At 35.4% G+C, this 14,778-nt stretch overlaps 1 protein-coding gene across 4 annotated transcripts in view; it reads left to right on the forward strand.

The window, feature by feature from the left end:
• Positions 1 to 14,778, forward strand: part of ZBBX (zinc finger B-box domain containing) — a 121,580-nt gene that overhangs the window by 31,837 nt on the left and 74,965 nt on the right. The window lies entirely within an intron of this gene.

Consider the following 14,778-nt stretch of genomic DNA (forward strand, 5'->3'; position numbering starts at 1 on the left):
TCATGTTTTTTTTTTAATTTAGTCTTTCATTTGTCCTCATCCATTATCATTTAAATAAGCTTATCTCTCAGGTTTCTACTTTTCTTTCTACATAGTAGAAGCTTTTATTTTTCCTTGTATAATCATTGTTTTTAAACTCAAACTCTGTCAGATGGTTTAAAAATTCTAAGATTTAAGTGATAAATATGGCTAAATATATATATGACATATTATGCCAGTTACATTTAACAATGGACTGTTATGTCATAGATTTCATTCGTTGCACAGTAATTTACTCAACAAATATTTATTGAATGCCTTTTCGAAAGCAGGGGATGTGCTAGGCAGTACCTTAAACAGAAGAATAATGCTAGGATCCTACTCTTAAGGACCTGAGGATAAAAGTGGTAAACGAGGACCTAGTGTAATGGGTTAAAGATTTTAATATCTTATAGGCAAAAGGAAGGAGATGATCAGATCTGTATTTAGAAAGATCAGTGGTAGATTTCAATTTTTACATGTGACTTCAGTATAAATACTATATTGGTAACTCTCAAGGATACTGATGACCCAAGTCATAATAGCCACAAAACATAAAATAGACCTTACTCATATCAGTATTTACCAAATTCAGTTACTTTTGAATGGCTGGCTACTCATTGGTAGCCTCCTGGTAGAATGATGAAGGAAAACAAAACTAAAAAACGCCTACTGCTTCAGGAAGTTTTGTACAACTGGACAGTTAAAGAAATGAAAATTAATGTCTATAAATGTGAATGTGATTATTAACATACAAATAATATAGATTTTAAAGGCATGCCACTTTAAAGGTGAAGAATATACCCCTTGTGAGCTCATATTAGGAATTGTCCATTCAGTGATTTTTTTCAGCATGTTTTCTGAGTTGTCACTCAGTGAATTAGGTACCGTGCCAGCTTGTATGGAAGAAACAAAACAAAACAAAAAAGAGAACCGGCTCCTTCTCTCAACTTCAGTATTTGACCTTCAAGATTTATCTATGTCTGATTTTCTTCTCTCTCTCCCTCCCTCTTCCCCTTCTCTTTTCCTCCCTCTCCCTCTGTCGCATGTACATCACACAGACACACACATACTCAAAATAAATTTCAAAAGGCAGTCAAACTTTGCTGTGATATACCTTATTGTTATCCAGAGACAAACGGGATGATAAGTGTCGAGTCATGCTTACTAACACAACATAGTGTATGTTTTCTAAACATTTAGCATTTTTCTATTCCATATTAATGTCATTAAAATGGCTGTCTTCTATATCTTAAAAAGGAGAACATCATCTTTGTAGATGAGATTCTTATATAATTCTAAATACAGAATGGATAAGGAAGAGAAAATTAATATTTACTGACTAAATACTCTGTATCCTATACTGTTGTATACTACCAGCATCATATTTACAAATTTCAATTGCAGGGGAGGAAAGATTGGTAAGTCAGAAATAGTAAAAATGTTATTTAAGTTCCTAGTGAATCTCAAGTTGTGGAAGACACGTTCATCTCTGAAAGTTAACATAGTGAATTTTATAATATGTATACGAATCAAACAGCATAGCAGGTGACAGTGAATTCTTGAGAGGTTTCAAATACAGGGGTTCCTTTATGCATATGTTTTAAAGTTAAACACCGATAGAGAATATTTTCCACATTCATATTACTTCTCTGTGTTGCTCTCCATTCTGTGAAGGCCAAAATTGCAACTTGATGCTATTTCGAGGATAGTCCTGGGAAGTTCATTGCCTACTGAGGAAATCAAATTAGGAGGCTAAACTTAGAAAAAAAGTCTAGAGAAACTCCACATGTTGGGAGCTAAACGTATATTGTTACTCTTTTTATATAACATGATTTCACTTACCCAGATTGCTAATTAATGAAATACTTTGCAGGAGATTTTCTCCAGGTAATCATGTAAATTTGACCATTTATTCATTCAGAAGATCTTAAATTAAAAAATGTTTTGTTTTTTTTTTTAAAGGAAGCTTTAACAAAAAGTAAAACATAATCCCTCCCTTCTTAGTAAAGAGTACAGTGAACACATCCTCACTATATTTTGGTGACACCTTCTGGTTATTTTGACCACCAGCTGTTATGACAGTAAGAGGCCTCGACTAGCTGATGTAGTATGGGTAGCTACACCTTCCTCTAAGAGATTTGCTCCTCTGGTTAGTACTTCACTTTTCTTCTTTAACATGTCTTATCCATTCTCTGCCGTCACTCCTTGACTTTAACCAACTGTCCCATTAGCTGTCTGCCATTTTCTTCTTATTTCTATTCTCTGTTTGGCCTTTAATTTTTTGCAGTCATCTTGTTTCTTTTTCTCCTTGTTTCTATCATTCTCTCTGGTCTTTCCCTAGGAGTTAAGATTCTTGATGCTGCTTTCTGCCCTGGCCTGATGACCACTGGTCAGCAGTGAATGGTGTCTCTCTGTTGTTTAGCCCTCAATAATAAGTCATACGGTATTTTTAGCTTCCCACTGTTTTGGCAACTGTCAAAGGCATGAGATTTTTTTGTTGTTGACTGCTGAATTCATACCAAATTTGAGAAGTTAGAGCAGGCGTTTGATATCTGACTATTAAGCATTGCTATATCAAAAGCAAGCATTCTGGGGCGCCTGGGGGGCTCAGTCGGTTGGTATCTGACTCTTGATTTCAACTCAGGTCATGATCTCATGGTTCGTGAGTTGGAGCCCTTCACCAGGCTCTGTTCTGACATCGTGGAGCTTGCTTGGGATTTCTCTCTCCCTCTGTCTCTCCCCATGCCCTATTCTCTCTCTCTCTCTCTCTCTCTCTCAAAATAAATAAATACTAAAAAAAAAAAAAAGCAAGCATTCTTGGCTAATGGCCATTCTACTTTATATTCTTTATGCTGACATTTCTGGGTATTTTAAAGCATAGCCAAATTTGATTGCTATGAACTGTTTCAGCCACCATCCTACAGCCCAGTGAATCTTTACAAAGTTCACGGTCAACAGAGACCATTTTGAATTTTTTTTTTTAACACTTATTTATTTTTGAGACAGAGAGAGACAGAGCATGAACAGGGGAGGGGCAGAGAGAGAGGGAGACACAGAATCTGAAACAGGCTCCAGGCTCTGAGCGGTCAGCACAGAGCCTGACGCGGGGCTCGAACCCATGGACCGTGAGATCATGACCTGAGCCGAAGTCGGACGCCCAACCGACCGAGCCACCCAGGCGCCCCAACAGAGACCATTTTGTACTGCATGCCTTCTTTTACTTAAGAGGTAAATCCTTGAAAAAAATTAAAGGCAAACTATTACCATTTCCATGTTGACTGACATAATTTCAAAGGGCTTAATCTTTTGATTTATGATTGATTTATACTTGGCAGTGATTCCAACACAAGTTTTTTTGTTTGTTTGTTTTTGCTTTTTTTTTTTTTTACCTCTCCAATCTCTGTTACATAGTTAATTATCTACAAAATAAACTAAATGCAGGAGAGGAATTACTAGGATGAATCTCCTATTTCTATATTTAGAATGATTTGTAACACTTTAAGGGTTGGAACAATAGTGTTTTTCAGTGAGTAAGCCTCACATTGATGAAAAATAAGGTCTTAATCTATCAGGCATTTCTGTTTCCTTTTAACAACAGTCAAACTGAAGAGACAAGGTTAATCAGACATAATAGAAGATGGGGGAGAAGGCAAACAAAACATATTCCATTATGAAATATGACATGCGCAAAGGGAGATTGGATTAGGTAAATCATGAATAGATTCTGGTATGTATATTTTCTCAATTGAAATGGAGATTTTTCGTAACCATAAAGGAGAGACCTTGGGAAAGGGGGTGTTCTCATTAAGAGAGAAGCGATAACTGAGGTAGAATTTTCCATGTTTTCTGGTATAAAGCCTTTATACATAGCCTCTTTACTTTTTTTCAAATCTCCAAAGAAAGATATGCCTATATAGATATAAATGGGGATACATGTTTGCTTGAAAATACTTATGGGAACATCTTCAGATTACTACTTATGCTTACTGACTTTGCAGTAGTCTTTTTCTTTTAGTTGACAATGACTAATATCAGCTCTTAGGCTCACACTATCATTATTCTGTTAATGTTCAGAATAATACAGTATTTTTAGATCATAGCTCGTCACTTGGATAATATCATGGTTACCCACTTGGATGATCTCAGTGGACCCGTTACAGATGCTGTGTGTACACGTATTATAGATGCAATGGTGTGTCACTGATTTCTTCCTCTTGAGAACTGAGATACTCACTTTCCCAGCTGCCTGGAGTGCTGCCTGCAGATAGATGGCATTTGGATCTCTCCTCCTCCAAGCTTACACTCCCATTCTGGGGCAGCCCATTCCGTGGTCCCGTATCTGGTTTGCGTGCGGGCATAAACTTCAGCAGACCCCTGCCTCGATTGAGAGCAGCTCTGACAGCGATCACAGCTCCTCCTGTGGAGCTGGCAACTACATCAAACCCAGCTTTCCCTTTTGCCCACATCTGCCTCTGTTTTACATCACACTTGTTCTCCTCAGAGCACTTCCCACTGAAAGGCAGGCAGGCAAACCTCAGAATTTGTTTCCTGGGGAACCTGACCCATCAATAATGTCATTCAGAGTGGGGTTATAGATAATTTTTGGCCTGATTTCAGAGTGTGCTGCAATTTTGGAAGGTCAGTGTATAATATCTCTTCCTTCATTTTTCGGATTCTGAACCAAGGAAGAAATAGATATTAGAGTGAAAACGTAGAAATCAAAATATCAATTTTATTATTGCTGCAGTCAGAACCAGTGGTTGTGGTGTGAATGTCCAGACAAATTCAGCTTCCTAATTCTTCCTGGAATTGAACATTTTTTCACCCCCACCCCTAAACTGCAGACATTTCCCTTTGGCGTGGCAGAGCCAACCCACTAAACCTCTTAATGGATATCTAGATTGGGATGTATCCTTCTCTGGACAGGCTGTGCTCAGAGGGAGAATGAAGGAGGGGCCGAGGTGAGCATGTTCACCTCCTTCTCCAGAGTCTCAGCAATAGGAGAGATGTGTAAGGACGGGGAGTAAATGTTCCCTTCACAAAGAATTATCATAAGTTCTCATGATTTTAGAGTCCAGGTAATACAAATATTTTGTATAAACTTGCTACTTATAAATATTAGTTAATATTACACTAAGAAAAAACAAAATACTTAAACATGTATAAACAACTGATTCATGGCATGTTTTTCTCCTGTTTCTTTTTTTTTTTTCCTGTTTCTTAAATATGAATCATGTTATTAACAAATACCTCTTGTGCCAACAGTCTGTGTTTATTGTTTTTTGGTATGATTGTCACTTCATACGTCCTCTATCAAAGGGTTTTTTTTAACTATGTTGTTATTGACTATTCATTCTTTTATATCTTCTGATAAGTTTCAAATCCTGTGAGGAAAGGGACTATTTCTGTTTTGTTCATCACTGTATTCTCAGTGCTTAACATTATACCTGACACACATATATCAAATTTTTGAAACGTGAATGAATCCCTAATGATCTGATCAAGCTCCTGACATAATTTAAAATGATATTTTCACTAGCAAAGTATATTTTTCTCTGAATTTTGAAAACCAAAGACTGGGTAATTAAAGGAGTTTATGGTATGTTTTGTGTTCTGTTGAAGGACCAGCAAAAGCCTTTCCTCTTAAGTCTGAGAATTTGAACTTGAGTTCATTTTTTTAGCTCTTTTCCTGGGAAAAAGATGAAGGTAGTAATGTCAAGTATGTCCCTAGACAACATACTAACGGTAAACACGAGTCCTGATTGCCAACTTGCATTCAAATGTGAGAACGTAAATACTTGGAGTAAGCCATAGGTCTCTGAGTGTGGTGAGCTTTGTACCGTGGCTTCTGCTGTGGGACTCTGGATGCCGCGCAGATGAGGATTGACCTGGTGGAAGATAAGGCTTCTGAGACGACGTCATCCTCATGTATCTGAGCTGTACTTGTGCGTGAACTGTGGCAAGACTCCCACTCAAGAAGAACAACTGATGCTGTCCTGTCAGCAAACTGTTGTCCCTGTTCTTATCCTTCTCAGTAGACCGATGCCAGGACTGCTCCGATGATAGCCTTGTGAGACTGCAAATTCAGTTAACCCGGGCAGACTTCTTGGTAGGCACTGCCTACCAGGCAGTTTCAAAACACAAAATGGTGGGATACCTGAAAGATAAATGAAGACACTTGCGTAGGCACCATTGGCAAGAATATTTTTAAAACAGCTCACATACTATCCATTTATCAATTCAGTTGAGTGGATTTTAGTATATTCACAGATAGTGTGTAAGTATCAACACGTTTGATTGTAGAACATTTTCATCACTTCATACCCTTTTGCTACTACCACATGTCCTGATACCCTTCTTTCCCCGATCCTCTGGCAACCACGAATCCATTTTCTGTCTTTGTAGATTAGCCTGTATTTAATATAAATTGAAATGTAAAATATGTGGTCTTTTATGACTGGCTTCTTTTACTCAGTAAAAGTAAAAGGTTTCCAAGGTTCATCCTTGTACTTTTATGTTTATGGCTAAATAACATTTCATTGTATATATTGATACGCCACATTTTGTTTATCCGTTGTCGGATGGACATTTGGTTGTTTACCCCTTTTGGCTATTATGAACAGTACTGCTGTGAACACATATGTACAGGCTTTTATATGGACGTATGTTTTTATTTCTCTTAGCTCTGTCTCTAATAGTGGAATTTCTGGTTCATATGATAACTCGGTCTTTAATTGTTTGAGGAGCTGCTGGAGTATTTTTGAAAGTGGCTGCTCCATTTGAGACTCCAGTCAACAGAATTTGAAAGTTGTGATTTCTGTGTGTCCTAGCCAACACTTTTTTTGTCTCACTTTAAAAAAAAAAAAGCATGCAGTGTTATATTACTTTCAGGTGTATAATCTAGTAATTCAACACTCCCATACATCACCCTATGCTCATCAAGACAAGTGCACTCCTTAACCCCCATCACCTATTTTACCCTTTTCCTCATTCCTCTCCCCTCTGGTAACCATCAGTTTGTTCTCTATAGTTAAAAGTCTGTTTCTTGATTTTCCTCCTTTCCCCCCCCCCTTATGTTTGTTTGTTTTGTTTCTTAAATGCCATGTATGAATAAAATCATATGGTATTTGTCTTTCTCTGACTGACTTATTTCAATTAGCATAATACTCTCTGCAAGATTTCCTTCTTTTTTATGGCTAACATTTGCATCTTCTTTATCCATTCATCAGTTGTTGGACACTTGGACTGCATCCATATCTTGGCTATTGTAAATCATGCTACAGTAAACATAGGGGTGCAGCTATCCCTTTTAATTGTTATTCTTGTATTCTTTGGGTAAATACCCAGTAATGTGATTGCTGGATCATAAGGTATTTGTGTTTTTAACTTTTTGAGGAACTTCCATTGTCTCACTTTTTTGATTCTAGCATCATTTTTAAGATTTATTTTTAATTAATTTATTTTTCAATGTTTGTTTATTTTTGAGAGAGAGACAGAGAGACAGAGTGTGACCAGCGGAGGGACAGAGAGAGAGGGAGACACAGTTGATTCTAGCATCTTACTGGGCATGAAGTCATATCTCATTGTGGTTTTGATTTACATTTCCCTGATTACTATGCATATTGAACATCTTTTTATGTGCTTATTGGACATTTGTGTATCTTCTTCGGAGGAATATTGACAAGAAGTTTTGAGAAGCCCTAGATATGGGACAGTTAATAGCCAACACTTCAGTGACACCACATCTGTGATGACTTTTTCAATGCTAGTACTAAGAGAAGCTAGAGAAAAGGAAAAGATGACATTTGAAAGACGTATGGAAAGGGAGAGTAGGGCTTCTCTTATCATCAGTGAGGAGTTAGAAGAACATAAATGGTTTAGGGAGTGTATTACAAAAGCAAGTGACGGATGCAGCAGCAGATATAGTGCAGAAGGTAAATACAGTGTGAGGGTGTAATGCAGATATGGTTCAAGTCAATCCCAACGGGAAATAAGGGCGTTTCTGTAATATTTATGCAAAGGGGATCTGTAAGATAAAACTCATATATGCAAGCTCAGAAACTTGCAGGGTGGTTGTGAGGATCCGATTAAGTGACAACAGATATAAAAATATTCAGCTTATAGCAGGTGCTCCAGACATTAGGTTTTATTAGTCAGGCTATCGTATTTGAAAAAATTCAACACCAATCTAAATTTAGAACCTAGAAAACAAAGTATATTAATGATCATGCATCTAAAGAATTAATGAAATTGTTACTTTTGGTTTTAGGGCTGTCTTCGAAATTATTGTAGTAATATATATTTTGGAAAGCTTATGTGAAAAAAAAAACAGTGAACTAAAGTTTTAGAAAAATACAGACCTCCTCATTATCCAAATAGAGAATAATAGAATCTCAATTTTGGAGGGGACCATAAAGATTATTAGTCTAACTACATGTCCAAAACTTTAATCAATCACATTGTTGTTGGATATTTGCAGGTGCTAGTAATACTATCTTAAAGTTTTTTCATGGAATCTGACAAGGTTTACAGCAATTTATGTTCACTGGTCTTTATAAAATAAAAATGTTCAATTGTGATGTAACAGCATTACTGTATATAAAAACCAAATATGACAAAGTATTGATTGTTATTGGTTAGGGAGTTTATTCTGCTATGTTTCAAAATCTGTTATTCAGAGCACTGCATAGAAAATCATTTCTTTCTCATGTAGCTCAAATGTGAGTAATTACTGAAAGCAGCTAACTCATCTGGATGTATACATGTAACATTAGTTGAAAACAATAGTAAGTACTTGCCAAGATAATTAATATAGTGCATAATTATATGGCATCAAAACTGCAAATGGAAAGATTGCAGGTGTGTATTTCCTATGTTATTTTTTTGTTCCTAATCTGACTCACTTTTAAGATTGCTCTCTAAATAGAATTTTTTACTGTTGTAATAAAATTTGAAAGGCACAGCTATTTAGACGAAGATCATCCCATTTTATTATTTTTCTGGATACTAAGTGATTTAAAAATTTTTGACAATATGTCAAATATATACATATATATTTGACAGCGCCCCTACACACATGCTTTGTTGTGTGTGTGTGTGTGTGTGTGTGTATATATATATATATATATGCATGCTTTATTGTCTTTTTATATATATATAATAAGATATATATATATTTTATATATATATATTATATATATATAATAATAAGATATATATATATTTGACAGGCACCCCTACACACATTGCTTTCTTGTGTGTGTGTGTGTGTGTGTGTGTGTGTGTGTGTGTATATGCTTTATTGTCTTATTTTGAAATATTTTTCCTGTGTTAAGTGTGTTTTATTTCATTATTTCATATATATCAAGTCAAGATTAGTTTTATTTGACATTTACCATCAAATAGTAAACCACATTTATTTTTATTTTTTTTAATTGAGATAAAATTGGCATGTGACATCATATTCATTTCAGGTGTAGAAAATAATTCCATTTTTGTATACGCTACAAGTGATCACCACAATAACTTCTCATTTTCACCATGAAATTAACCACCTTCATCCATTTTACCCAACCTTCTTCCTCCTGATAACCACCAATCTGTTCTCTGTATTTGTGAGCTTTGTTTTATTTTGTTTGTTCATTTGATTGTTTTTTTTTTTTAGATTCTACATGTAAGTAAAATCATACAGTGTTTGTCTGCCTGACTTATTCACTTAGCATCAAACCCTCAAAGTCCATCCATATTGTCACAAGTAGCAAGATTTCCTTCTTTATGGCTGAGTAGTGTTCCACTGTGTGTGTGTATAATATTACATATATGTATATATATACATATATACATATACATTTATGTACATATATGTGTGTGTATATACCACATCTTCTTTATCCATTAATCGATCAGTAAACACTTAGGTTCCCATCTCTTGGCTATTATACGTAAAGCTGCAATGAATGTGAGGGTGGATATAGCTTTAGAAATTAGTGTTTTCATTTTCTTTGGATGAATACCAAGAAGTGGAATAAATAGCTGGATCCTATGATAGTTATCTTTGTAATTTAAAAAAAAAATTGTTATTCATTTATTTTGAGAGAGAGCGAGGAAGAATCCCAAGCAGACTGAGCTGGCAGCATGGAGCCTGATGCAGGACTTGATCTCACAAACTGCGAGATCATGACGTGAGCAGAAATCAAGAGTTGGACACTTAACCGACTGAGCCATGCTGGTCGGCAATGTAATTTTATAATTTTTAAAGAACACTCTCTCTTTGTAATTTTTAAAGAACCTCCATAAAACAATGTATGAGGATTCCCTTTCCTCTATACCCTCACCAACACTTATTTCTTGTCTTTTTGAGAAGAGCCATTATAACAGATATGAGGTGGTATCTCATTGTGGTTTTGATTTGCATTTCCCTGATGATGAGTGATGTTGAATATCTTTTCATGTGCCTGTTAGCCATCTATATGTTTTTTAAAAAGTATCTATTTAGATCTTCCGCCTACTTTTTACCCGGTTCTTTTTTTTTTTTTTTTTTGCTACTGAGTTTTTCATATATTTTAGATATTAATCTCTTACTGTATATGTGCTTTGCAAATATTTCCTCCCATTCAGAAGGTTGCCTTTTCATTTTGCTGATAGTGCCCTTTGCTGTGCAAAAGTTTTTAGTTTGGTTTAGTTCCACTTATATACTTTTGCTTTAAAAAAATTTTTTTTAATATTTATTTTTGAGAGAGAGAGAGAGAGAATGGAGAGGAGAGGGCAAAGAGAGATGGAGACACAGAACCCGAAACAGGCTCCATGCTCTAAGCTGTCATCATGGAGCCTGATGCTGGGCTCAAACTCATGAGCCATGAGATCATGACCTGAGCCATAGTCAGATGCTTAACCAACTGAGCCACCCAGGTGCCCCTTTACTTTTGTTTTTGTTGCTTTTGCTTTTGGAGTCATATCCAAAAATTCAAAACCAAGACAGGTGTCAAAGAGTTTACTGCTTGTGTTTTCTCTTAGGACTTCTAGGAGTTTTGTGGCTGGGTCTTATTTTTAATCTACTTTGTGTTACTTTTTGTGTATATGGTAAGGTAATGGTGTAGTTTCATTCTTTTGCATATGGCTGTACAGTTTTCCCAACATCATTTATTAAAAAGACTGTCCTTTCCCAATTGTATATTCTTGACTTCGTTTTATAAATTATTGACCATATATGTGTGACTTTATTTCTGGGCTCTCTCCTTTTTATTTGACCTACAAGTCAGTTTGTTTGTTTTAATTTTTAAATATTTATTTTTGAGAGAGAGAGAGAGAGGCAGACTGCAAGTGGATGAGGGGCAGAGAGAGAGAGGGAGACACAGAATTCAGAAGCAGGCTCCAGGCTCTGAGCTGTTGGCACAGAGCCTGACGTGGAGCTCAAATCACAAACTGTGAGATCATGACCTGAACTGAAGTCAGTCACTTAACTGACTGAGCCACCCAGGCGCCCCTACAAGTCTGTTTTATGCCAATACCATACTGTTCTGATTAGTGTGGCTTTGTAGTTTGTTTGAAGTCAGAGAGCATTATGTCTCCAACTTTGTTCTTTTTTTTAAGAATGCTTTGGTAAATCACGAATCTTTGATGTTCAGGGTCTTTTGTTGTTCCATGTGAATTCTAGAATTATTTATTCTAATTCTGGGAAAAATATCTTTGGTATTTTGATGGGGATTGCATTGAGTCTGTAGATTACTTTGGGTAGTGTGGACATTTTGACAATGTTAATTCTTTCAATCCAAGCACAGAATATCTTTTCATTTATTTGTGTCTTCTCAGTTTCTTTCATCAGTGTTTACAGTTCTCAGTGTACAGTTCTTTCACTTCCTTAGTATAAATTTATTTCTAAGTATTTTTTTCATTTTGGCGCAATTCATTTTGGTATAAAAGGGATTGATTTCTTAATTTCTCTTTATGATAGTTTATTATTAGTGTAGAACCACAACAGATTTCTGTATATTGATTTTGTATCTTACTCCTTTCCTAAATTCATTTATTAGCTCTAACAGTTTTTTGGTGGAGTCTTTAGGGTTTTCTATATATAGTACGGTGTCATCTGTAGATAGTGATCATTTTACTTCTTCCTTTCCAATTTGGTAGCCTTTTATTTCTTTTTCTTGCCTAATGCTGTGACTAGGATTTCCAGTGATATGCTGAATATATGTGGTGAGAATGAGCATGTTTGTCTTGTTTCCAATCTTGTTTTCCAAGAAAAGCTGAAAGCTTTTCTTCTAAGACTGGAAAGATAATCTTATTTCAATTTTCATTCACCATTGAGTATGATGTCAGTTGTGGGTTTGTCATGTATGATCTTAATTTTGTTGACATACTTTCTTTCTACATCCACCTTGTTGATAGTTTTTATTATAAATGGATGTTGAATTTTGTAAAGTACTTTTTTTGCATCTATTGAGAAGATTATAATTTTTATCCTTCATTTTGTTAATGCAGTGAGTCATGGTAACTGATTTGCAGATATTGAACCATTCTTGCATCCCTGGAATAATTCCCACTTGATCATGTTATATGATCCTTTTAATATGTTGTTGGATTTGGTTTGATAATATTTTGTTGAGAAATTTTGCATCTATGTTCATCAGGGATATTGGACTGTAATTTTCTTTTTTTGTGGTGTCCCTGTTTGGTTTTGATATCAGGATAATGCTTGCCTTATGAAATGAATTTGGAAGTACTCCTTCCTCTTCAATAATTTGGAAGAGATTGAGAAGGATAGCTATTAAATCTTTTTTTGAATGTTTGGTAGAGCTTACCAGTGAAACCATCTGGTCATAGACTTTTGTTTGTTGGGAGTGTTTTAAATTACTGATTCAATCTCTTTATTCTGGTAATCGGTTACGATTTTCTATTTCTTCATGATTAATCTTTTTTTAAATAAAATGTTTATTAGTTTTGAGAGAGAGAGAGAGCAAGTGGGGGAGGGACAGAGAGAGAGGGGGACAGAGGATGCAAAGTGGGCTCCACACTGACAGCAGCCAGCCTGATGTGGGGCTCTAACTCATGAACTGTGAGATCATCACCCGAGCTAAAATCCGACACTCAATTGACTGAGCTACTCAGGAGCCCCTCTTCATGATTAATCTTGGAAGATTATATGTTTCTAGGAATTTATCCATTTCCTCTATGTTGTCCAATTTATTAGTGTAAATTGTTCATCGTGTTCTCTTATGATCCTTTGTATTTCTGTGATATCAGTTGTATCTTCTCTTTCATTTCTTATTTATTTGAGTCCTTTTTTTTCATTGGTGATTTTTAGCTAGAGGTCTGCCAATTTTTTATGTTTCCAACAAACCAGCTTTTAGTTTCGTTGATCTTTTCAATAGTTTTTCTTCTCTCTATCCATTTGTTTCTGTTCTGATCTTTGTTATTTTCTCCATTCTACCAACTTTGGGCTGCTTTTGTTCTTTTTCTGATTCTTTTGGGCATAAAGTTAGATTGTTTATTTTATATTTTTCTTTTTTCTCGAGGCATGCCTGTATCACTATGAACTTTTGTCTTGGAACACTTTTTATGTATCATAGATCTTGGAATATCATTTCAGTTTTCATTTTTCTCAAGGTATTTCTGAGTTTCTCTTTGATTTTTATCATTGTCCCATCAGTTCAGTAACATGTTTTTAAATCTCTGTATATTTGTGACTTCTCCAGTTTTTTCTTGTAATTGATTTCGAGTTTTATACCATTTGGGTGGAAAAATGCTTGGTATGATTTCAGTCTTCTTGAATTTGTGAGACTGGTTTTGTGGCCTAACATGTGATCTATCCTGGAGAATGTTCCATGTGCACTTGAGAAGAATGTTTATTCTGCTGCTGTTGGATAGAATGTTCTGTGTATATCTGTTGTCTATCTTGTCTAACGTTTCATTTAAGGCTAAGGTTTCCTTATTGATTTTCTATCTGGATGACCTATCCACTGGTGTAAGTGGGGTATATTTCATCACTGTCAATTTCTTCCTTTAGGTTATTAATACCTGCTTTATGTATTTAGGTACTTCTATGTTGGGTATATAAATACTTACAAATATTCTCTTGTTGGAATGTCCCCTTTTTTTTTTATGTAATGCCTTTATCTATTATTAGACTTTTTAAAGTCTGTTTTGTCTAATATAACTATAGCTACACCAGCTTTTATTTTTCATTTCCATTTACATGGAATGTCTTTTTCTATCCCTTCACTTTCAGTTTGTATATGTTGTTAGTTCTGAGGTAAGTGTCTTATAGACACATATAGATGGGTCTTTTTTTTTTAATCCATTCAATCATTCTATGTTTTTTGGTTGGAGAATTTGGCCCATTTACATTAGAATGATTATTGATAAGTATGTGCTTATTGATATTTTGTTGTTCTTTGGCTGTTTTTCTAGTTTCTCTCTGTTCCTTTCTTCTTCTATTGCTTTCTTCTCTTGTGTTTTGATGACTTTCTTTAGTGTTATGTTTAGCTTCCTTGTTCATTATCTGTTTTATATCTACTATAGATTTTTGCTTTCTGCTTTTTGAACTGCTACTTTTGCATTGGGTCTTAGGGTGAGTCTCCATGCAAGCCCTTTAAGAGTGGACTTTCTGTTCCCATAACCTTTTGGGTCTCCTGGATGTAAGCCCCATTGATTTTCAGAGCCAGACATTTTAGGGGCCCATCTCTCTGGCTCTGAAAAACAATGGGGCTTACATCCAGAAGACCCAGGGTTTGAGATGCCTGATGTGGGATATGAACC

The sequence above is a fragment of the Panthera tigris genome, chromosome C2 (genome assembly GCF_018350195.1).
Source record: "Panthera tigris isolate Pti1 chromosome C2, P.tigris_Pti1_mat1.1, whole genome shotgun sequence".
Classification (NCBI taxonomy): Eukaryota; Metazoa; Chordata; class Mammalia; order Carnivora; family Felidae; genus Panthera; species Panthera tigris.